We start from the raw sequence: 23777 nt of genomic DNA, 5'->3' as shown, positions 1-23777 counted from the left end.
TTAGGGTTATTGTTGGGAACAGTGAAGGATCTTTGACAGCGTTGGCCATCTGCCAAAGCAGAACTCCTTAAGCAGATTAATTTTCCATGAGACCTATTTATATGTATGGTGTATGACCAAAAAATCCCTTCACATACATGCATAAGCCACACTTGCTACGAAATTGTTACTGACGAAAGCCGTTTCGCCTATTACACATTGAGAAAGTTTAAAGAATAGCAGCACGTTTTGTATTATCGCGGAACAGGGGAGAGAATGTCACTGAAATGATACAAGATTTGGGAGGGACATCATTAAAGAAAAAGGCTTTTGTCGTTGCTGCAGAATCTTCTCATGAATGCGAAAATATTTTGTTGACACCTAACTACATAGGAAGAAACAATCATCAAAGTGAAGTAAGGCAAATCAGAGCTCGTACGGAAAGATACAGATGTTCGAGATTGGGCCGGCCGGAGAGGCCGTGCGTTTCTAGGCGCTACAGTCTGGAACCGAGCGACCGCTACGGTTTCAGGTTCGAATCCTTTCTCGGGCATGGATGTGTGTGATGTCCTTAGGTTAGTTAGGTTTAATTAGTTCTAAGTTCTATGCGACTGATGACCTCAGAAGTTAAGTCGCATAGTGCTCAGAGCCATTTGAACCATTTTTTTTTTTTTTTTTTTTTTTTTTGTTCGAGATTGGAATGACAGAGAATTATTGTGAAGGTGGTTTGATGAACCCTCTTCCAGGAACTTAAATGTGATTTGCAGAGTATCCATGTAGATGTAGATGTCAGTGGCAACATGGTCTAACTGCTAAACCAATTGACTAACAAACAAGAGACAAGTATTTTGCAACCACCTGTTCCTAATGGCAAATGAAATCCGCTACACTGCTATTTGAGACAAAGACAGGCTGTGTCTTTCAGCTCTGTTCAACAATGAAAAGCAAAAAGCATACGAGGGTCATTTCAAAAGGTCTGTACACAGCGCATGCGCGACTGTTACAGTGGCTTGATCAAGTTGAAATTCTTATTAGTTGTGAGTGATACTTCAGGTGTGATGGTCGTATTTGTGTTTACTGGTTCGTGTGGCTCTATCGTGAAATATACAACGTTTTGAGACAGGTGTGTGGGGATAGTGTAGTGTATCGTAGCAAAGTGTTACGATGGTCTGCTTTTTTCCGTGAAGGTAGGGTAAACACTGAGGACAACCAGAGAAGTGGAAGGCCATCAACTGCAACAGACTAGACCTTTCAGATTACTGTTAATGACATTTTGAGAGAGGATCGACGAAAACATATGAGGAAACTGAAATGAGACCAGAATGTCTGTCACTTCAGTTTACAAAGTCATAATTGAGAAGTTGAAGATGAGAAAAGTTGCTGGTCGATGGGTTACGCATGATCTGCGTGAAGAATAGAAAGCATAAAAAAAACATCGCAGAAGAATTACTTCAACGTCGAACGGAAAAATAGTTTCTGATAAGTATTTTCGCACATGATGAAGCCTGAATACGAGATTTTGAGCCTGAACTGGAGTGTCACCCACCACAATGGAGAAGTCCCGACCCTCCACGCCCGAAAAATTTCCGTCGCCAACAATCAAAGGTGGAACTGATGATGATATTTGCGTATAACATGAATGGTTTCCCCGTTTTGAGGAGACCGTTTTGACATTAGTGACTCTCCATGTTCAGGAAGACTTTCGGGATTCAATGAAGATCGTTTAAACGCATTAATCTACAATGATACACTTCAGTGTACTCCAGAACTGGAAGATTTGATGAACTGTGATCATTCGACCACCGTGCGACATTTGCTTGCAGTGGGGAAGGTTCAAAAATTAGGTGCATGGCTACCGCATGCTCTAAGCCAAATGTCACAGAAATTAGCTGGTGACCATATGTGGATCTCTGCTTTCTCGTTATCAATTGGCCTGTGAACAACATTGAACATCCCTATCCTGGATCGTTACTGGTGACGATAAATTGTCTCTTTTTTCTAACATAAGAAAAAGAAAGGAGTGGCTGAGCCCAACAAAGCGGCAACTTCCCGTGCAAAGAACTGCACGCATCCACCGAAGATAATGCTACGCACCTGGTGGAGCAACGACGATGTGGCGTACTACTAATTTCTTCCAGAGATGTAACCATCACTGATGACATTTATCTTCAAGGACTGAGTCATCTTACAGACGCAATCCAGGAACAGCGACCAGGAAGACTGCCTGAAGTGATGCTACTCCGCGATGATGATGATGATGATGATGTTTGGTTTGTGGATCGCTCAACGGCGTGGTTATCAGCGCCCGTACAATTACCCAATCCTTGCTCAGTCCAATTTCGCCACTTTCCTGGATGATGAAATGATGAGGACAACACAAACACCCAGTCATCTCGAGGCAGGTGAAAATACCTGACCCCGCCGGGAATCGAACCCGGGACCCCGTGCTCGGGAAGCGAGAACGCTACCGCGAGACCACGAGCGGCGGACGCTACTCCGCGATAAAGCCCTACCGCATTCTACTGGAGTGACAAGAAACACTTTGTAGGAGTAGCGTTGGGAAGTCTTTCGACACCCATCTTATTCACCTAACCTTGCGCTCTCGATTTTCACTTTTCCGTTCTTTATCGAACATTCTTCAAGGAACTTCCTTTCCGAAGAAAAATGCGCCCGAACATAGTTCGACGAGTTGTTCGCCTTGAACTACATGATTTCTACAGTCGCGGAATCGAAAAGTTATCCCAGAGTTGGCTTGTGAAGGAGATGATGACTTAAATCTCTGTTTTGTGCGCCTGTTGCTTTTATTACACATTTGGAGAAACGCCACTAACTTATGCACCAATCTAATATGGCAACTTGTTTCATTACTGGGTTCCGATTAAGTACTGCAAATCAACAAGACTGGAGCCACCGCGCTCATAAACTTAAGACAGCCAACTTGCCTTAAGGCTATCCACACCACCGGTTTCCCGATTCACGACTAGAGACTTTCTGGATAGCAAATAAGGCCAAAAAGGCGCATGCACCGAGGCAAACCAGTGTTCACAAACCTGAACAGCAGACCGTGGCATACATCTACATCTACATCTACATGATTACTCTGCAATTCACATTTAAGTGCTTGGCAGAGGGTTCATCGAACCACAATCATACTATCTCTCTACCATTCCACTCCCGAACAGCGCGCGGGAAAAACGAACACCTAAACCTTTCTGTCCGAACTCTGATTTCTCTTATTTTATTTTGATGATAATTCCTACCTATGTAGGCTCAACAAAATATTTTCGCATTCGGAAGAGAAAGTTGGTGACTGAAATTTCGTAAATAGATCTCGCAGGGACGAAAAACGTCTTTGCTTTAATGACTTCCATCCCAACTCGCGTATTATGTCTGCCACACTCTCTCCCCTATTACGTGATAATACAAACCGAGCTGCCCTTGTGGTCACTCGGTGGTACACACCACCACTGACGATGCAGAGCCGGAAAGTGAAACATGTCCAGGGCTCCAGCTGGGTGGATACCGGCGATGGTCGCTACAGGTCCTAAGCTGGTGGCGGAAGAGAACTCTGCAGCACACAGACGGTAGGCATCTTCGTTTAGGAGGCACCACAGTAGCCCTCACCACAGCGCCGCTTACTGCACGCGCGGGAGTTCGAACTGGTCACTACAGTGGCGACTTTTGAGTAGGCACGGATAGGCAAATGCACCTGGTGACCAGCTTTCAGAGGTTTCGGACAGTAATAGTCCTCAATAGCTCGGACTGAATTCGCGTAACTAATTTGGAAAATAAATACTTAAGAATTAAGTTCAGTTGGGACCAGAGACTAAAGAAAACAATGTAATTTAGAATAAAACGTTCAACAATACATCAAATTATATTACAGTGTTATATACTGCACTAACGCAAACTGAGGCTAAATGTATGACGAGTCAATTCTCTCTCTCTCTCTCTCTCTTTTTTTTTTGTTTCCTCACGTAGAATTTCCTATTTTTTTATTCCCTATTTTGTAGCAGAGACGCGCCCATTGTGTAACCGTGTTTCAACTGAACTGTGTCCTTCTGTCAAGTCTAACACCGTCATTTGATATTCTGACAGGACTGAATCCAAAGAATCATGTTGATTAATTTTTTTTTCTCACCCATTTCTAGGAGCTCGTCGATTGTCGTTTCCTATCTGTGTGAATCCAACACTTCTTGAACGTCATCACCATTCACTTAAACTTGTCTGGCAAGATCGGCACTTTCTTCAATCACGTCATTAATTTGCTCAGGATCTGGTGATAATTCTTCTGGCTTTCAGTGATGAAACAAAAGTGGACACAATTTTTTCCAGACACCATTCAAACTTTTTGTGAAATTCCATTCCAACATTGTCCAGTAATTCTTGCGGCGCCTAAAACATCGACATGCTTCCAGAAGTCCACAACAGAGAGCTCGTTGTTTTATCTCGCACAGTTGGTTTTCTGCCATAAGCGCTTTATTTATGAAGTATTTTGAGTGGCCTGTAATATACGTTTGTTATTATATTTATAATAAAGGTATTATATAGTAGTTACAAGTATGTTAATACAATACTTTTTCTCGAGTCATTCTATTTTTTTTTCAGGTTAGAAACAACTTTCTCAGCGAAAATTTCTTGAGGTTCAATTATCGCCTGGTGCTGTTTACGATTTCCAAGATGTATTTCTGAAGATGTTTTTGTCAGGTCGCTATACTCGACATCACCTGTTAGCGGCGTTTTTACGACAACGTTTATTAGCAGGCCGCGGTGGCCGAGCCCTTCTAGGCGCTTCAGTCCGGAATCGCGCGACTGCTACGGTCGCAGGTTCGAATCCTGCTTCGGGCATGGATGTGTATGATGTCCTTAGATTAGTTAGGTTTAAGTAGTTCTAAGTTATAGGGGACTGATGACCTCAGCTGTTGTGTCCCATAGTGGTCAGAGCCATTTGAACCATTTGAACCACGTTTATTACAAAACTTCTCTTGCACTTTTCACTGCGTGTTGAACGTTTGCAAGTTTATAGTGTGTGGCGTTGCCAATTGTCGCTGTATGTTTATCTTTCGTCTTTTGTTTCTGTTGTGCCTGTGTGATTGGATAATTTGTTTATTTGTTGTGTGAGTATGAGTGTGTGTGTGTGTGTGTGTGTGAAAGAGAGAGGGAGGGGGGGGGGGGGAGGGAGGACGGGTGGGAACTAAAAAAATGGCTCTGAGCACTATGGGACTTAACATCTGAGGTCATCAGTCCCCTAGAACATAGAACTACTTAAACCTAACTAACCTAAGGACATCACACATCCACGCCCGAAGCAGGAATCGAACCTGCGACCGTAGCAGTCGCGCGGTTCCGGACTGAAGCGCCTAGAGCCGCTTGGCCACCGCGGCCGGATGTGGGAACTAATTAGTTGTTTAGTGTCATCATGTTTTACATTTATGTTTGTAAGTTTTCGTGTAATGGCAGGAGTTTTTTTGTCGTAAATATTGTTCAATAATTTTCCGTCTTGGATGCTTTACGTCCCCATTTTTTAGCAGGTGTTCAGCGAAGATATAACAGCTGCCCTCATATTTCCAGCTTCTTATATGTTCTTTGTATCCAGTTTGGAAATTTCTACCTGACGTCAGCAGATAGACTAATACACATTCTTGACGTTGTAATTGGTATACACCTGCTTCTTTGTATTTATTTGGCGTGTCTGTTGTTGTTCGTAAATGCGATGCAGTGTGTTTCTTGTTCTGTAAGAAACATGTAGTTCTTGTTTGTGTAGTATATTTTAGTATATGTTACTACGACTCTACGTAGAGGGTTATATTATGTTCGTAGATTCGTCACTTAAAGCTGGTCCTAAAACCTTTTTAGTGGTTTCCTCAACATAATTCGCATCTATCTTCAAGCGCCTGCCAGTTCAGTATCTTCAGCATCACTCTTACTCCCGTGGGTCAAACAACCCTTGACCATTCGTGCTGTCCTTCTCTGTATGCGTTCAGTATACATGTTACTCCTATTTGTTACTGGTCCCACACACTTGAGTTATATTACAGGATAGGTCTGACGAGTGATTTACAAGCAGTCTCCAACCCACACTGATTGCATTTTCCCGCTGTTCCACCAATAAACCGTCGTCTGCCAGCTATTTTACCTACGGCCGAGCCTACGTGATCGTTGCACTTCATACGTTTCTAGATGTGACTCGTTTATACTGTATCCATAGTATACTACATTTTTCGTTTTGTGATGTGCACATTTAAAGCAAGTTCCCAATCAGTGCACCACTCTGAGATCTTAGCACAACCCGACTGTATATTTCTGCAGCTTTCTCAAACAGTACTTCATTGTAGATAGCTGCATCCACATCTACGTACATATTCCGCAAACCACCACACGGCATATGGCCGTGGGTACCTTGTATCACTACCAGTTGTTTCCTTTCCTGTTCCAATCGCTGAGCGATGGAGAAATGAATGTCTATATGCCTCAGTTAGAGACCTAACTTCTCTTATCTTCGTGGTTCTTAGGCGAAATGTACGTTGGCGGCTGTAGGATCGTTTTGCAGTCAGCTTCAAACACCGGTTCTCTAGATTTTGTCAGTACCGCTTTGCGAAGAGAACGTCGTCTTCCCTCCGTAGATTCACATTTGAGTTCACGAGTCATCAGCGTATTACTCACATGTAAACTATAGGCAAAAAATCTAAAAGATCGCCTCTGAATTGCTTTGATGTCCCCTTTGAACCGACCCGGTAGGGTTCCAAAACACTCGAAAACTACTCAATAGTGGGTCGCTCAAGTGAACTATACGCCTTGTCATTTATGGATGAGCTACACCTTCCTAAAAGTCTCCCAATAAACCGGACTTCACCATTAACCTTACCTGCTACCGATCTCACGTGATCGTTGCATTTCATATCGCTTTGAAATGTTAGTGTTAGGTATTTAATCGACGGGATTGCGTCTGGCAGTACACTGGCAATGCTGTAATCGAACATTACGGGGTTCTTTTCCTACTCATCTACGCTAACTTGCATCTTTCTGCATTTAGAGCAAACAGCAGTCAGTTGGAAAATGGAGTGCATTTGCTGTACATTGGTGCGGAAGTATCAAATGACAACAACCATGTTTGAATGTCTTAGTTATTATGGAGGCGAAATTTTATATCTGACTGACGCCTTTCGGTTATGTTTTAACGTCTTTCTGCCACAGCACGCAATCCAGCTGTCGATATTGCTGTCTGAAGAAGACGTTTTTATATACGTTGGAATCATGGTAAAGGAGTTTTAGTAAAACTTCCATTTTCCAACTGATCGGCTGTTTATTACTTCTACAAGAAAATTTCAGCCTACAGCAGCTGCTCCTGCCATGTGCAAAATTTTAAAAATTTTATCTTTCTTGTTTCCTCTTACAGTCACTCAGCGAGCCCGCATCTCGTGGTCGTGCGGTAGCGTTCTCGCTTCCCACGCCCGGGTTCCCGGGTTCGATTCCCGTCGGGGTCAGGGATTTTCTCTGCCTAGTGATGGCTGGGTGTTGTGTGCTGTCCTTAGATTAGTTAGGTTTAAGTAGTTCTAAGTTCTAGGGGACTTATGACCACAGCAGTTGAGTCCCATAGTGCTCAGAGCCATTTGAACCATTTTCACTCAGCGATGACACCTCTATGAACCATAGCGTCTTTGGCAAACAGCCGCCGGCTGGGGTGGCCGTGAGGTTCTAGGCGCTACAGTCTGGAACCGCGTGACCGCTACGGTCGCAGGTTCGAATCCTGCCTCGAGCATGGATGTGTGTGCCGTCCTTAGGTTAGTTAGGTTTAAGTAGTTCTAAGTTCAATGGGACTGATGACATTAGTGACATTAGAAATTAAGTCCCATAGTTCTCAAAGCCATTTGAACTTTTTTTTTTTTTTTCAAACAGCCGCAGATTACTGCTCAGGCGGTCTGTCGGATCAAAAAAATGGTTGTAATGGCTCTGAGCACTATGGGACTTAACATCTGAGGTCATCAGTCTCCTAGAACTTAGAACTGCTTAAACCTAACTAACCTAAGGATATCACACACATCCATGACGGAGGCAGGATTCGAACCTGCGACCGTAGCAGTCGCGCGGTTCCAGACTGAAGCGCGTAGAACCGCTCGGCCATCTGTCGGATCGTCAATATAATGTATGTACAGAATAATAGCGATCCCATCATATTCCCCTGGGGCACTCCTGACGATACCCATATCTCTGATGAACGCTCGTCGTCAAAAACAACGGATTGTAGAACTTAAAAAGTCTTCGAGCCACGCATACATCTGGGAAGGAAATATGGATGCTCGTACTTTAGTTAACAGTCTGCAGTGGGGTACCGTGTCAAAAGTTTTCCGGAAACCTGGGAATACGGAATCTTCCTGTATGTCTTCGTCCACGGTTCTCAGGATATCGTGTGCAAAAAGAGCAAGATAAGTTTCGCACGAGAGATGCTTTTTAAATCTGTGCTGATTTGTGGACAGAAACTTTCCCGTCTCAAGGATATTTACTACGTTCGAACCGAGAATATGTTCAAGACTTCTGCACCAAACCGTTGTTCAGGATATTGGTCTGTAGTTTTGCAAATTCTTTCTTGATCACATCTTATGCGCAGCCATCATCTGCGCATTTTTTTTTCCAGTCGCTTAAGACTTTGCATCATCTGTTGGAAAGGTGGCGTTGTTACACATCAGATGCTATTAGCTGAAATGGATTGCTGCTAAAAGTAACTCGGATATTTGTGCTCAGGGAAGATATTATGCGATGTAGCCGGGTTCAAAAGGCATACCAGTCATTTTATTCAGGAAGTTAATGCTGGTTAAAATAACAAAAACAAAGTCAGTACAAAGTCGTGTATTCACATCGACAGGCGACCAACAAATCCACTCGCAAAAGAATTCATACACGTAATGATGATAATGCTTTGTTTGTGGGGCACTCACCGGCGTGTTTATCAGTGCCCGTACGATCTTCCAATCTTTCACTGTACAGCCTCGCCACTGTTCTGAATGATTATGTGATGAAGACTGCTCAAACATTCAGTCCCTGCGCGGAGAAAATCCCTGACAAGACCGAGAACCGAACCCGGGACCCCGTGGTCCAGTGACAGCAACGCTAGACAATCTTTTTATCTAGTTTTCTTCGTTACATTTGTTCAGGGCGGACGTCCCATGACACCTGTTCAAGTTCATCGTTGATCCATTCACTCAGTCTTTTTCTTTTTTATTACAGAGGGCAGCTAATCCTCTGACCGAACACGCTGAGCTACCGTGCCGGCTCCACTACACTACGAGCTGCGGACATACATGTAATGAGTACACTAGTGAGCGACGGCTGTAGGTGGTTTGCATTGCTCACGCACTCGCGGCACGAAATACATTTCTACATACAGGGTGTTTCAAAAATGACCTGTATGTTTGAAACGGCAATAAAAACTAAACGAGCAGCGATAGAAATACACCGTTTGTTGCAATATGCTTGGGACAACAGTACATTTTCAGGCGGACAAACTTTCGAAATTACAGTAGTTACAATTTTCAACAACAGATGGCGCTGCAAGTGATGTGAAAGATATAGACGACAATGCAGTGTGTGGGTGCGCCATTCTGTACGTCGGCTTTCTGCTGTAAGCGTGTGCTGTTCACAACATGCAAGTGTGCTGTAGACAACATGGTTTATTCCTTAGAACAGAGGATTTTTCTGGTGTTTGAATTCCACCGCCTAGAACACAGTGTTGTTGCAACAAGACGAAGTTTTCAACGGAGGTTTAATGTAACCAAAGGACCGAAAAGCGATACAATAAAGGATCTGTTTGAAAAATTTCAACGGACTGGGAACGTGACGGACGAACGTGCTGGAAAGGTAGGGCGACAGCGTACGGCAACCACAGAGGGCAACGCGCAGCTAGTGCAGCAGGTGATCCGACAGCGGCCTCGGGTTTTCGTTCACCGTGTTGCAGCTGCGGTCCAAATGACGCCAACGTCCACGTATCGTCTCATGCGCCAGAGTTTACACCTCTATCCATACAAAATTCAAACGCGGCAACCCCTTAGCGCCGCTACCATTGCTGCACGAGAGACATTCGCTAACGATATAGTGCACAGGATTGATGACGGCGATATGCATGTGGGCAGCATTTTGGTTTACTGACGAAGCTTATTTTTACCTGGACGGCTTCGTCAATAAACAGAACTGGCGCATATGGGGAACCGAAAAGCCCCATGTTGCAGTCCCATCGTCCCTGCATCCTCAAAAGGTACTGGTCTGGGCCGCCATTTCTTCCAAAGGAATCATTGGCCCATTTTTCAGATCCGAAACGATTACTGCATCACGCTATCTGGACATTCTTCGTGAATTTGTGGCGGTACAAACTGCCTTAGACGACACTGCGAACACCTCGTGGTTTATGCAAGATGGTGCCCGGCCACATCGCACGGCCGACGTCTTTAATTTCCTGAATGAATATTTCGATGATCGTGTGATTGCTTTGGGCTATACGAAACATACAGGAGGCGGCGTGGATTGGCCTCCCTATTCGCCAGACATGAACCCCCGTGACTTCTTTCTGTGGGGACACTTGAAAGACCAGGTGTACCGCCAGAATCCAGAAACAATTGAACAGCTGAAGCAGTACATCTCATCTGCATGTGAAGCCATTCCGCCAGACACGTTGTCAAAGGTTTCGGGTAATTTCATTCAGAGACTACGCCATATTATTGCTACGCATGGTGGATATGTGGAAAATATCGTACTATAGAGTTTCCCAGACCGCAGCACCATCTGTTGTTGAAAATTGTAACTACTGTAATTTCGAAAGTTTGTCTGCCTGAAAATGTACTGTTGTCCCAAGCATATTGCAACAAACGGTGTATTTCTATCGCTGCTCGTTTACTTTTTATTGCCGTTTCAAATATACCGGTCATTTTTGAAACACCCTGTATGTCGATCAAACCTGAAGTCAAACTGCCTAGCTCGCCAATATCCAGCTTTACTCGGGTTTTAACTAATTCCATTCTAATGATATCACCTTTCTGCTATAGTACGTAGTGTGCTTTGGTTGATAATAAAGTACTGATTGCTACAAGAACCAGAAATGTTGCAACAGTTGGAATATATTGAGTACTATTTCATTTTAACTAATCCTGGTCTCTCAATTCTGTTCGTATCTCATATCGTTATTCGGCATTTGAGACGTAGAAAATTGGCCTGAAATTCTAGGACGGCTGAGATGTCGCCCTTTTACTGTACTGTTTTATGACCCTGCGCATATATTTCGCAGTAACAGAGTCTGCAGGCAGCTGTTTTCAGAGTTGCACAGAGCGGGAAACTGGGACGTGAACTATGTTACGCATTCCAGCGAACTGAAATGCCGTTAAAACGCAGATGTATAAAGTGAATATTACAGGCGACAACCACAGAAATAACCTGAACACTCTGGCGATAACTTTATTTTTCCTGGAAGGTACCAGAATTAAACTTCCCGCTAACTGGCTGCCCCATGTTGGACCACCAAGCGAGTATTATTGTGCGAGGTATTTACTGCTGCTAAATCCGGCATTTACTGGAATCTCTTCGCCTCCAAACCAGATTTTTAGCCTCAGCAATAAATGAAATTGTAGAGCACTTTCAGACTCATTTTGAAACAGAAGGGGAACAGCGTGAGGCGCCAAGAAAGTAAACATAGCAGGAGCTGAATTTTACGACCGTTTTCGACTGATACCAGATGCATAACACAATTTGCTTAATTCTACGAGAAGATGACACGCTGTGGCGCTGTTGTGTCATTCGAATGAGTTTACAAGCACCTTCCCTTTATTTTTTCACGGTATTCGAGTAGTTACAAATATAATTAAGCTCCATATCTGACCATAAAACATGCTTTTTTATTAACACTTTTGGCGCTTCAGTTTAGCTAACGATGACTCGTTTCTTTTCGTTTAATTATGGGGCATGCTGCGTGTCGAAAATTTATATCGATCTTGTGACGTCACCACAAATCCGAAGAACAGTTAAATAAGTGCATCCTCAATAAAATGTTCCGAAACAAAGCAGTGCTATAGTAGTTTCTGTGGTAGCGCCGTCTGTAAAGTTGTGTAGGCATTTTCAAGTAAACATTCACGAATGCGATGTACAGCGGTTGGAAAAAAAAATACGAAACCGTCACGAGAAATGCGTGACTGAGCATAAACGCCGATGCTTGCGAAGCCTGCAGGTTGCGCTGTGTATTTCACCACCAACGACACAGTTTTTTGTGTAGTTGTGACTGCATTACGTCGGAGCTAAGTGACATCGAAGGCGGCAAGTTGTTGGTGGTCACTTGGCCGTTGCTTCCGTATGTCGATTCAGACGAAAGTAAGGGTTGAGTGTTTGCGACAGACGGTCATCGTGGAGGGTTGTGTCGAAAAATAAGGCTGGGCAGCCGCAAAAGTCTGGGCCACTTGTACAGTGTGGCTATAATTAAATTTTCGTTACTTGAGCCAATGTAGAAGGGAAACTATGTATCGTTTGGGTACCTAACTTTATTGGAATGATATTCAGACTGTGCGCTGCAGGTTTTGCCGTGTTGGTAGTGTCAGTGTCATGATTTGCCCCTTGACATGGGTACTTGTAACCTCCCCCTCACTTATCGACCTTAATGACAGTGAAAAATTAAACCGCGTGTACCTAATGGAAATTTGGGAAAAGCAATCGTCGCCGAAGTTAATCTGTCGGTAAAGAGGGAGGAAAGAGTTACATCTAAATGAAAGGAAAAATGCAAATGAAACTGGTGGAAATTAATTTTGAAAAGGGGTAAAGTTAATAAATAAAGTAAATGTGCGGCCGTTACGTTAACAATTAACTAGCGGTAATTAGGTATTTGAGATTTGGGGGAAATTACGGTCGCCAGTCCTAAGGACAATTACTATAGTAACTGAAAAAGAAAGGTTATTACACATATAATTAGCACTAGAAGCTTGGCAACTGAAGATTGACACGTGTAGTGTGAAAACTGAAAGTTTGTCAGAAGTAATAAATTTCGCTACACCCTGACTTAATTTAGCAAAAGAATTAATAAAACCGGAAAATCGAAAGTTAATTTAGCGACTGAAGTTAATAGTGAGCTATCTTTCTGAAGCACATCGAAATTCAGTAAAATACGGTTAGTCTTGGACTACCTCAACAATCATTTCGAAAGCTACTTGAATCTACGCAATTTAGAAAGAAGAGATTTAACTTTGAACTTGAATTAAACGATTCTGAACAATTAACAATAGTAAAAGTTAGTACGTACCAAGCTGAGCTGCAGTCACAGGTAACTAAAATACGGTTACAAAACTCGCACTCTTAATTTGTGCTTGTGCAATCTAAATATTGTAGCCAGGTATGAATACCTTAACTGAACTTCGAAATTAAAGCAGTGAAATAAAATGATGCTGGCGTTTGAATTTCAACGACACTCGGGTTCATTTCGGAAAAGGAAGGGACCCTGCTTGGTAATGCAATTGGGACAATGAGCAACAAATGTTCACGCTAAGTTGCTGTAATTATACACTCCTGGAAATGGAAAAAAGAACACATTGACACCGGTGTGTCAGACCCACCATACTTGCTCCGGACACTGCGAGAGGGCTGTACAAGCAATGATCACACGCACGGCACAGAGGACACACCAGGAACCGCGGTGTTGGCCGTCGAATGGCGCTAGCTGCGCAGCATTTGTGCACCGCCGCCGTCAGTGTCAGCCAGTTTGCCGTGGCATACGGAGCTCCATCGCAGTCTTTAACACTGGTAGCATGCCGCGACAGCGTGGACGTGAACCGTATGTGCAGTTGACGGACTTTGAGCGAGGGCGTATAGTGGGCATGCGGGAGGCCGGGTGGACGCACCGCCGAATTGCTCAACACGTGGGGCGTGAGGTCTCCACAGTACATCGATGTTGTCGCCAGTGGTCGGCGGAAGGTGCACGTGCCCGTCGACCTGGGACCGGACCGCAGCGACGCACGGATGCACGCCTAGACCGTAGGATCCTACGCAGTGCCGTAGGGGACCGCACCGCCACTTCCCAGCAAATTAGGGACACTGTTGCTCCTGGGGTATCGGCGAGGACCATTCGCAACCGTCTCCATGAAGCTGGGCTACGGTCCCGCACACCGTTAGGCCGTCTTCCGCTCACGCCCCAACATCGTGCAGCCCGCCTCCAGTGGTGTCGCGACAGGCGTGAATGGAGGGACGAATGGAGACGTGTCGTCTCAGAGCGATGAGAGTCGCTTCTGCCTTGGTGCCAATGATGGTCGTATGCGTGTTTGGCGCCGTGCAGGTGAGCGCCACAATCAGGACTGCATACGACCGAGGCACACAGGGCCAACACCCGGCATCATGGTGTGGGGAGCGATCTCCTACAGTGGCCGTACACCACTGGTGGTCGTCGAGGGGACACTGAATAGTGCACGGTACATCCAAACCGTCATCGAAACCATCGTTCTACCATTCCTAGACCGGCAAGGGAACTTGCTGTTCCAACAGGACAATGCACGTCCGCATGTATCCCGTGCCACCCAACGTGCTCTAGAAGGTGTAAGTCAACTACCCTGGCCAGCAAGATCTCCGGATCTGTCCCACATTGAGCATGTTTGGGACTGGATGAAGCGTCGTCTCACGCGGTCTGCACGTCCAGCACGAACGCTGGTCCAACTGAGGCGCCAGGTGGAAATGGCATGGCAAGCCGTTCCACAGGACTACATCCAGCATCTCTACGATCGTCTCCATGGGAGAATAGCAGCCTGCATTGCTGCAAAAGGTGGATATACACTGTACTAGTGCCGACATTGTGCATGCTCTGTTGCCTGTGTCTATGTGCCTGTGATTCTGTCAGTGTGATCATGTGATGTATCTGACCCCAGGAATGTGTCAATAAAGTTTCCCCTTCCTAAGACAATGAATTCACGGTGTTTTTATTTCAATTTCCAGGAGTGTAGTTACGAAAATGGTAGAGTTTGAAAAGCTGAGGTCTGCCATACAGTTCTAAAACTTTACGTGCTTCCAGTCTTCCTTGTTGGGTGATTGAAGGTTTGAAGCCGTCGATCGAGGAGGTGGCGACAGTCACTCATTGTCTGCCGTCGCTGTTGCAGAAGCTGGATGTTGGCGCGCCTTCTTCTCGACACGGTCACCAGACGAAACGGGCTCTTGATGTGCGCCAGCTAATGCTTCCCGTCCGCGACACCATGTCAGAAACTATCATCGCAAGTCGAGCCCAATTACATGCTGCCAAACCCCGAAAGCGCGGCAACTCGCGGGAGCTTCACACAACACACCTGCTCCACTCGCTACTGCAGCCAGACTCTCTCTCTGCCCGCGCTCCACGCGGCAGAGTTAACACTACCAAAGATGCTACACACTTTGATTCTTCACACGACCTATCGATGTAATCGTTCGATAGCAGTTTTCCCTAGGCAAGACCCAGCGTAAAAATAGAAACAAACCAATTATACATCGACATAAATGCATACTGGAATTCAGTAATCAGTGAACCTGTTACGAAACCTCAACTGCTGTGACATCCCTTCGTTGATTACTGGTTGTTGCCTCCTGGCCTGTGCCCGTAAGCAGCAACGTGATGGTGTGCTGGAGTCAGCAAAATTTTGCAGCCATCTTCCTGTACAGCGTTTGTAAGTAGGCTGTTTAGGTTCTTATATTGGTAACGCCAGGGTCACTTAGCGCTCTGTATGAAAATCAGTGCCTGTGCTGTGTGCAGTGTGTGGCTGCTTTGCATTGTTGGAATTTGCTATTGTACTGTTGGGCAGTTGGCTGTTAACAGCGCGTAGCGTTGCGCAGGTGGACGTGAGCCGCCAGCAGTGGTGGATGTGGGGAGTGAGATGGCGGAGTTTTGAGAGTGGATGATATGGACAGAGACAGTAAATTTGTAAGACTGGATATCATGAACTATATATATATATATATATATATATATATATATATATATATATATATATATATATATATATATATAAAAACTATATATATATATATGACTTTAGAACACTATTAAGATAAATACATTGTTTGTTCTCTACCAAAATCATTCATTTGCTAACTATGCCTATCAGTAGTTAGTGCCTTCACTAGTTTGAATCTTTTACTTAGCTGGAAGTAGTGGCGCTAACACACTGCTTTCGTCTTCACTGTCATTTCTTAGTTTACTTTGGAGTCTCGTATTACGTTTTTCACACGCCATTATTGTCACAATATTTCACACGACAACACAGAAAAGCACAATTTGAAGAGCAAAATAAGAAAAAAACATTTGCATAGCACTGAAAATAATATCTAGTTAATTGCAAGCGCAGCTGCAAAATACTTGGTGCAAATCTGCATGCATGCCACAACTGTTTTACTGTACAACAATGAAAAACTACAACTACAAAGAAGATTCTCTATACAATTACGCGCTAGCAATAAACAATAGCTACACTAATTACACAAACTACAAGAAAGAATCAGAAGATTCCAGTGAGGTATCCTCAGCTAAGGGTCGACGTATGAAACGTCCCCTCATAAAAATTATACATGACTGTGCTTAAACTGACACACAATATGCTTTAGCGCTACGGAATCTGACTTTCAATAATCCTTACAAAAGAATGGCCCTGACTAACATTAACCTATACCTTTCACAAATCACTTACCTCACAAAAATCTTCGTTACTCAAGCTACTGCAATACAGCGAGCGTCACTACTGCCAGCTAAATACAAGATTCAAACTACTGAAGGCACTAACTACTGATAGGCATAGTTAGCAAATGAAAGATTTTGATAGAGAACAAACAATGTATTTACCTTAATAGTGTTCAAAAGTCATTATATATATATATATAATCAGTTCATGATATCCAGTCTTACAAATTTAATGTCTCTGTCCAGATCATCCGCTCTCAAAACTCCGCCATCTCACTCCCCACATCCACCACAGCTGGCGGCTCACCTCCAACTGCGCAACGCTACGCGCTGTTAACAGCCAACTGTCCAACACTACAATAACAAATTCCAACAATGCAAACCAGCCACATATTGCACACAGCACAGCCACTGATTTTCATACAGAGCGCTACGTGACGGTGGCGTTACCAACATGAGAATCTAAATAGCCTACTTACACGTTTAACATTTGAAATGATTACAATTTATTAGTGAAGTGCACCAGCGGTATCTTCTACCTTGTGGCCATTAACGTTCCAGTTACCTGCCCTGGTGTTAGCGTAGTTTCCTGGCAGTATGTTTTCCTCTCTGTGTTGATGCTCTCCAGCCTGGTATTTAGTTCGACAGCTTGATTTTGTTCTCCTTTTTTGTTTAAGTCGTTGTTGTGCTTTGACTGTGTTTAGACATCAGTTATTAAGTCATAGTCCTGTTGCGATCCTCGTCCTCGCTGATATTTTTGGTTGTCATTCCGTTGGTCGGGTGGAAAGGTATTGATTGGATTATTTGTTGGTTCTTCAGTTGTTCCTAGGTCGTGCTGCCAATCGATTATTCAGTGTCACGCTTGGTTACCTCTCTCACCTAAATTGTTTTTAGAGTTTCCTCCCCAGGCCGACCCTCGGAACACTTCTGAGAACCACTGTTCTGTTGTTTGTGATTTTGATGTTCTTTGTCGTAAGTACTGTGCCAGGCCTTCAGCCATGTATTGATTTTCTCTGTTCTATGTTCAGCATATGGCCTTCAGCCATACCTTAGGTGAGATATTGTAAGAGTATGCCTTCAGACATGTTTTATTTAAAATTCTTGTTTGCTCTGTATTTAGGCCTTCAGCTGCGTTTGCTTTAAAATTTGTGGCTTTCAGCTATAATGTGTAAATTTCTGTCTGTAAGGTTTCTCTTTAATTATCCTGGATTCTTCAAATGGCCTTCCGCTGTACTGTGTAAATGCTTATCTTAAGGTTTGTCTGTAATTATTTTTAATAATTGTTTGGGCCTTCAGCCTTTAACATATTTCAAATTGTCTTAAGATGGTTTTCGTTGTCTTGTGTAAAAGCTTGTCTTTAAAGGCTACTTTTTATTATATTGAAACATTATTGGGCTTTCAGCTGAGGAATTAATTCAAGTTTTTCTTAATATGGTTTTTAGCCGAAATTTGTAGATGCTTGCCTTTTAAAGAATTTCCTTTGTTAATCTGAAATATTATTCGGGTCTTTAGCTGAGAAGATACTTTAATTTTACTTAAGTAAGGCCTTCAGCCATTTGTCTAAATCCTCGTCTTTTAAAAGGAATTATTTAAACCTTATTGTTGAGAAGTTACTTCGGTCCTCAACCGTGAATTGATGCTTGTTGTTTTAAAGAGAAAATCGTGCATTGTGTTTTTGAGGAGTAAAGTTGTGTGTTATTGTGTAACTAACAGTAACCGATCTAGGCCCCTTTCCACAACCTGATCCGCTCTGTCCAACGAAAAACCAGATTTCAGAAAGTTTTATTGTAACCACACTGTACATTGCACTCTTTGTGGAACTAATAGTGAAGTAACAATGGACTTTAGCACTTCCATTGGCCTCGTATGGAGCGTGTTGAGGATGGAGGAGCAGGATTTTCCGGGTGGAGAGCGACACGTGGCTGGCAGAATTATCCCCTGTCCCGAGACGACGGACCCTGGGGCCCCGTAGATCTCTTGGCAGCGCACAGGCTAATTAGGCCATTGGCGGCGTAGCCTGCCGGAAAAGGTCGATACAGGAAGCGCCCAGCCACAAGAGCTCTGCCTCATTCTGTCCGCTGGCGCGCGGGGCGAACCCCAACCCAACAGGCAAACTGCTGAAGGGGCGCTTCCAGTCGAGAAGTATAGCCCAACGTTGGTCTCTTTAGGATGAAATTAGCATTGTGTGATCCATTTCTCTTGGCTGCACCATTCTCAGCTTTCGTAGATGGTCAGTAGCACTATTTAGCTATCTGCCCCATTGCTTCTGCTTCTCTTTACCTCTAACCTAATTTGTAAGTCTGCTAGTACTTACAGAACTAAAAATGAAATCTGAGTTTTCATAAAGGATGGTGAACCTGATTTATAACCTGAAATATACCCCTAGCTACAGACTGAGACTCATTAACAAAGCTATCTGACTTCGACAATTAAGTTCGGAGATGGCAAACCTTTCGCAGATCAAAACGGTAAGGGGACGCGGAAGGAGGAAGGGAAGGGGACTAGAGGCGAGCTCTGAAGAAACAAGATGAAGCGTCGAACTACAACACTAACTGCCAACTGTGGTGTCACCGCCAGACACCACACTTGCTAGGTGGTAGCCTTTAAATCGGCCGCGGTCCGTTATTGTACGTCAGTGATTGCAGACCGAGCGCCGCCACACGGCAGGTCGAGTCTAGAGAGACCCCCTAGCACTCGCCCCAGTTGTACAGCCGCCTTTGCTATCGAGGGTTCACTGTCTACATACGCTCTCATTTGCCGAGACGACAGTTTAGCATAGCCTTCAGCTACGTCATTTGCTACGACCTAGCAAGGCGCCATATTCAGTGACTATTCTGAACAGATAATATTGTGAATCATGTACCGTCAAGAGCGACGTTCATCATTAATGGATTAAAGTTAAGTATGAAACCAATTACGTCCGCTTTCTGAATTCTAATTCCTTGTCATGTTCCAGACCTCACGTCAGTACAGTCCTTCCCTCCTCACGCCAGCCTGCGTGACCTAAAATGCTTGCTTTTCGGCCTCCTCTAGTAACACGGTGTTGGCTCTTTTGCCAACACAACACCAACCCTTATTCGGGACTGCCTTAGAGTGTAGTAAATCGCACCCTTTAGGTTCGATTTACCCAACGAGGCTGCGCATTCGGGAAGACGACGGTTGAAATCGATGTCAGGTCATCTTGATTTATATTTTCCGTGATAGCTCCTTCGAAATGGGCACAGGCGATTTCTGTCGTTCTCTATACCGAGCCGATGCTCCATTTCTGATGGCCTCGTTGTCGACGGGACGTTAAAACCTAACCTTCTTTCCTTTCTTTGAGAGGCTCAGTTCTTGCTTAACCGGTGTGTCTGACATCTGTTCCCCACACTGCCAAATAACCTGAAAAGAGAGTTGCGTGGTGAAAGCAATAATTTTTACTCTAACGAGTTAGTTGTGCTGGCCATTTTCGCAACAGCTGTATCGAAATTACGGTGGATCAAATGAAAAACGCCTTTCATAAGCTGAATATTATGTTGATTTTATTTATCTTGTGCACCTACACGTGTTTCGCCTAAACTGCAAGGCATGTTCAGTGGGTGTCCTGAAACATCTCACAATTTTTTCGTTTACACACACGGATTATCCTTTGCGCTTGGAGTTCGTTAAGATTTTTACAATAAAATGGAAAAGTATTTACATATTAGTGTCTAACTCGTCATTTTTAAGCCAGACAGCTTTCTCTCTGCTTTCAAACTGGTTGAAAGGTTGTACTTTTCATTTTTCTCGGTGTTTTCACCGTACAGCAGTTTAACTGCCATTTTTGTGTGTGTGTAGTGTCATTCGTTTCTGTAAGTGTTGCCAGCTTTCTCAGGTTTCGATTTCAACTGTTTTTTTTTTTTTTTTTTTTTTGTGACTATGTGTGTGCTAACGTTCTGTGTGTGTGTGTGTGTGTGTGAACTTTTATTTTATAATACTTTTTTTAATTTTTATTTGTTTGGGAAATATGGGACAAGCCGCTCAGATATGGGACAATCCGCTCAACTTTTGCATAAGACTTAAGAGAAAATAGTTGTGAACCTGCTACAAGAGAGAAAGACATGAAAGTAGTTAGAATAAGTAATAAACAATACAGCCTAACCTTAAAATATAATTGACACATATACAAATCAAAAGCTGGATGGAAGATACTACTAAATAATCGAGAGAAAATCACTGACTGCAACTGTTTACACTGACTGATTGCATAACAGAGAGTAATTCCAAATGCTAATTTCTTTCCCAAGAATACAAATGCATGAAAACAATAAATAGAAAAAAACTATAATAGCAAACGATAACCTGGAACGCTTTTAGGTGCACGAGACAAACAGAAAGCTTAATGTGCAGCATGCAAAAGGCGTTTTTCGGTTGAGCCACTGTAATTTAATTTTTACTCTATTTTAGGGAAGAGTTCATAATCATTGCGAGCTAAATACGGACCGCAAGAAACATGAACAGCCACTCGGGTTAGCCGCGCGGTCTCGGGCATCTTTTCACGGTCCGGGAGGCTTCCCCCGGCAGAGGTTCGAGTCTTGCGTCGGGCATGGGTGTGTGTGTTGACCTTAGCGTAAGTTAATCTAAGTTAGATTAAGTAGTGCTTAAGCTTAGGGACCGATGACCTTGGTAGTCTGGTGCCATAAGACCTTAAAACAAATTTCCAATTTCCAAAGATGAGCAAACAGCTCCCACTTCAGATGAGTCAATATTTAACGAATGTCTGAGGCAGTGTACGGACTAGCTTACTGGCGTAGCAAATGCACATCAGGCAATGTGCCATGTGGTTTGTTTTGAACTACGTTTCACTGTGAAATGTTGAACTGATTGTCGTTCCTCAATCGATAGGTAGCACTGTTTCCTTGATGCAGAATATTATGGAAAACATATCGGTATTTAAGGAAAATACAGCTTACCAAGGAAAAAGGATTCTTACAGGCTTACAAACATGTCGTCTGCCTCCATAGCTGAGTCGTCAGCGCAGCGGAATGCCATGCAAGGTGACTGGGTTCGATTCCCAGTCGGGTCGGAGATTCTTTTCCACTATGGGACTGGCTGTTGAGTTGTCTTCATCCTCATCGACACGGAAATCGCCAAAGTGGGGTCAACCAAAAATACTTAGACCAGACGACCGGTCCACCCGACGGGAGGCCGTAGCCACACGCACAGGTCATAAATATGTCATCTAGCAAGTGGCCTACGTACAGTTGTCAAAACTGTTTATTTTGTTTCACTCAAACCGGAATTGACATAACAAAGAAGAAGCACAAATGCAGGATGGAGGAAGTTGTGTTTCGTAAGTACGTTACAGCGAGTATCTTTCTTTGTACAGTAGGCTATCCTAAATTATGTTCCTGCTGGCTCATTTGTCGCCTGATAGCGTCCTTACGATTTTCCACAGCACCCTGCAGCCGCTTCTCTCATTGTATAGCCTGATATGATACAAATTCCTGTGTACTTTTGAGGTCGCATGTAGTTGAACATACAATAATTTGTTAATATGGACTAAGTTTAACAATATATAACTATTAGTGAATACTGCTGGTACTAGGAGCATGTATACAAATTGTAGAAAAGTTTTTAGTTATGCCTTTTATTCCGTTGACACATATGAAAATGACGGCTGTGACAACAGAAATCAGAAATATAGCGTAATAATTGTGTGTTTTCTTTCCAACTGCACAACATTCACGATGTCTATGTCTTTTTCTTTTTCAGTACACAACGTTAATCACAGCGTGAACTTCTCGGTCAGCGAGATGTGCGACTGCATGGGCATCGGAAAGCATTTGTCATACAAGCCACAACGTCGCATTGATTCCAATACCGGTTACCGAACGGTCGCTGTAAAAGGGAACATATTGTCGCTGCAGACACACTTGCCGATGGGTTATGAAAACGGAAGTTACTTCCCAAACTTCTCCTGTGTGCCAGGTGACTAAACAAGTGTGTAGTGTTCACAATAGGTCAGGATGGCTGGAGAAGGATGTGGAAAGAGTTAGCAGGGTGCGCGCCAACATATGCACAGGACTGCAGCTCAATGGTATTTCTCTGAAATGTGAGTGAATCACAATGAAAGACCGAATGTTTAAAATTTGAACAATTTAGTCTTATCATCAGACGAGGCTACCTTGGTAAAATAGTATATAACACACAAGACAATTGTTGCCAAGACAGAGACAATCAAAAACACATAAAACAATAAAACTAACTATTTACTTATTAGAGAGTTTTTTTATATTTTACATCTCTTTATGCACCTGCCTTAGCTACAAGAATTTTTTATTTTTGATATACACTCCTGGAAATTGAAATAAGAAAACCGTGAATTCATTGTCCCAGGAAGGGGAAACTTTATTGACACATTCCTGGGGTCAGATACATCACATGATCACACTGACAGAACCACAGGCACATAGACACAGGCAACAGAGCATGCACAATGTCGGCACTAGTACAGTGTATATCCACCTTTCGCAGCAATGCAGGCTGCTATTCTCCCATGGAGACGATCGTAGAGATGCTGGATGTAGTCCTGTGGAACGGCTTGCCATGCCATTTCCACCTGGCGCCTCAGTTGGACCAGCGTTCGTGCTGGACGTGCAGACCGCGTGAGACGACGCTTCATCCAGTCCCAAACATGCTCAATGGGGGACAGATCCGGAGATCTTGCTGGCCAGGGTAGTTGACTTACACCTTATAGAGCACGTTGGGTGGCACGGGATACATGCGGACGTGCATTGTCCTGTTGGAACAGCAAGTTCCTTTGCCGGTCTAGGAATGGTAGAACGATGGGTTCGATGACGATTTGGATGTACCGTGCACTATTCAGTGTCCCCTCGACGATCACCAGTGGTGTACGGCCAGTGTAGGAGATCGCGCCCCACACCATGATGCCGGGTGTTGGCCCTGTGTGCCTCGGTCGTATGCAGTCCTGATTGTGGCGCTCACCTGCACGGCGCCAAACACGCATACGACCATCATTGGCACCAAGGCAGAAGCGACTCTCATCGCTGAAGACGACACGTCTCCATTCGTCCCTCCATTCACGCCTGTCGCGACACCACTGGAGGCGGGCTGCAAGATGTTGGGGCGTGAGCGGAAGACGGCCTAACGGTGTGCGGGACCGTAGCCCAGCTTC

This window comes from Schistocerca cancellata, chromosome 2 (assembly GCF_023864275.1).
Source record: "Schistocerca cancellata isolate TAMUIC-IGC-003103 chromosome 2, iqSchCanc2.1, whole genome shotgun sequence".
NCBI classification, from domain to species: Eukaryota; Metazoa; Arthropoda; class Insecta; order Orthoptera; family Acrididae; genus Schistocerca; species Schistocerca cancellata.
Note: the sequence above shows the minus strand (reverse complement) of the source record.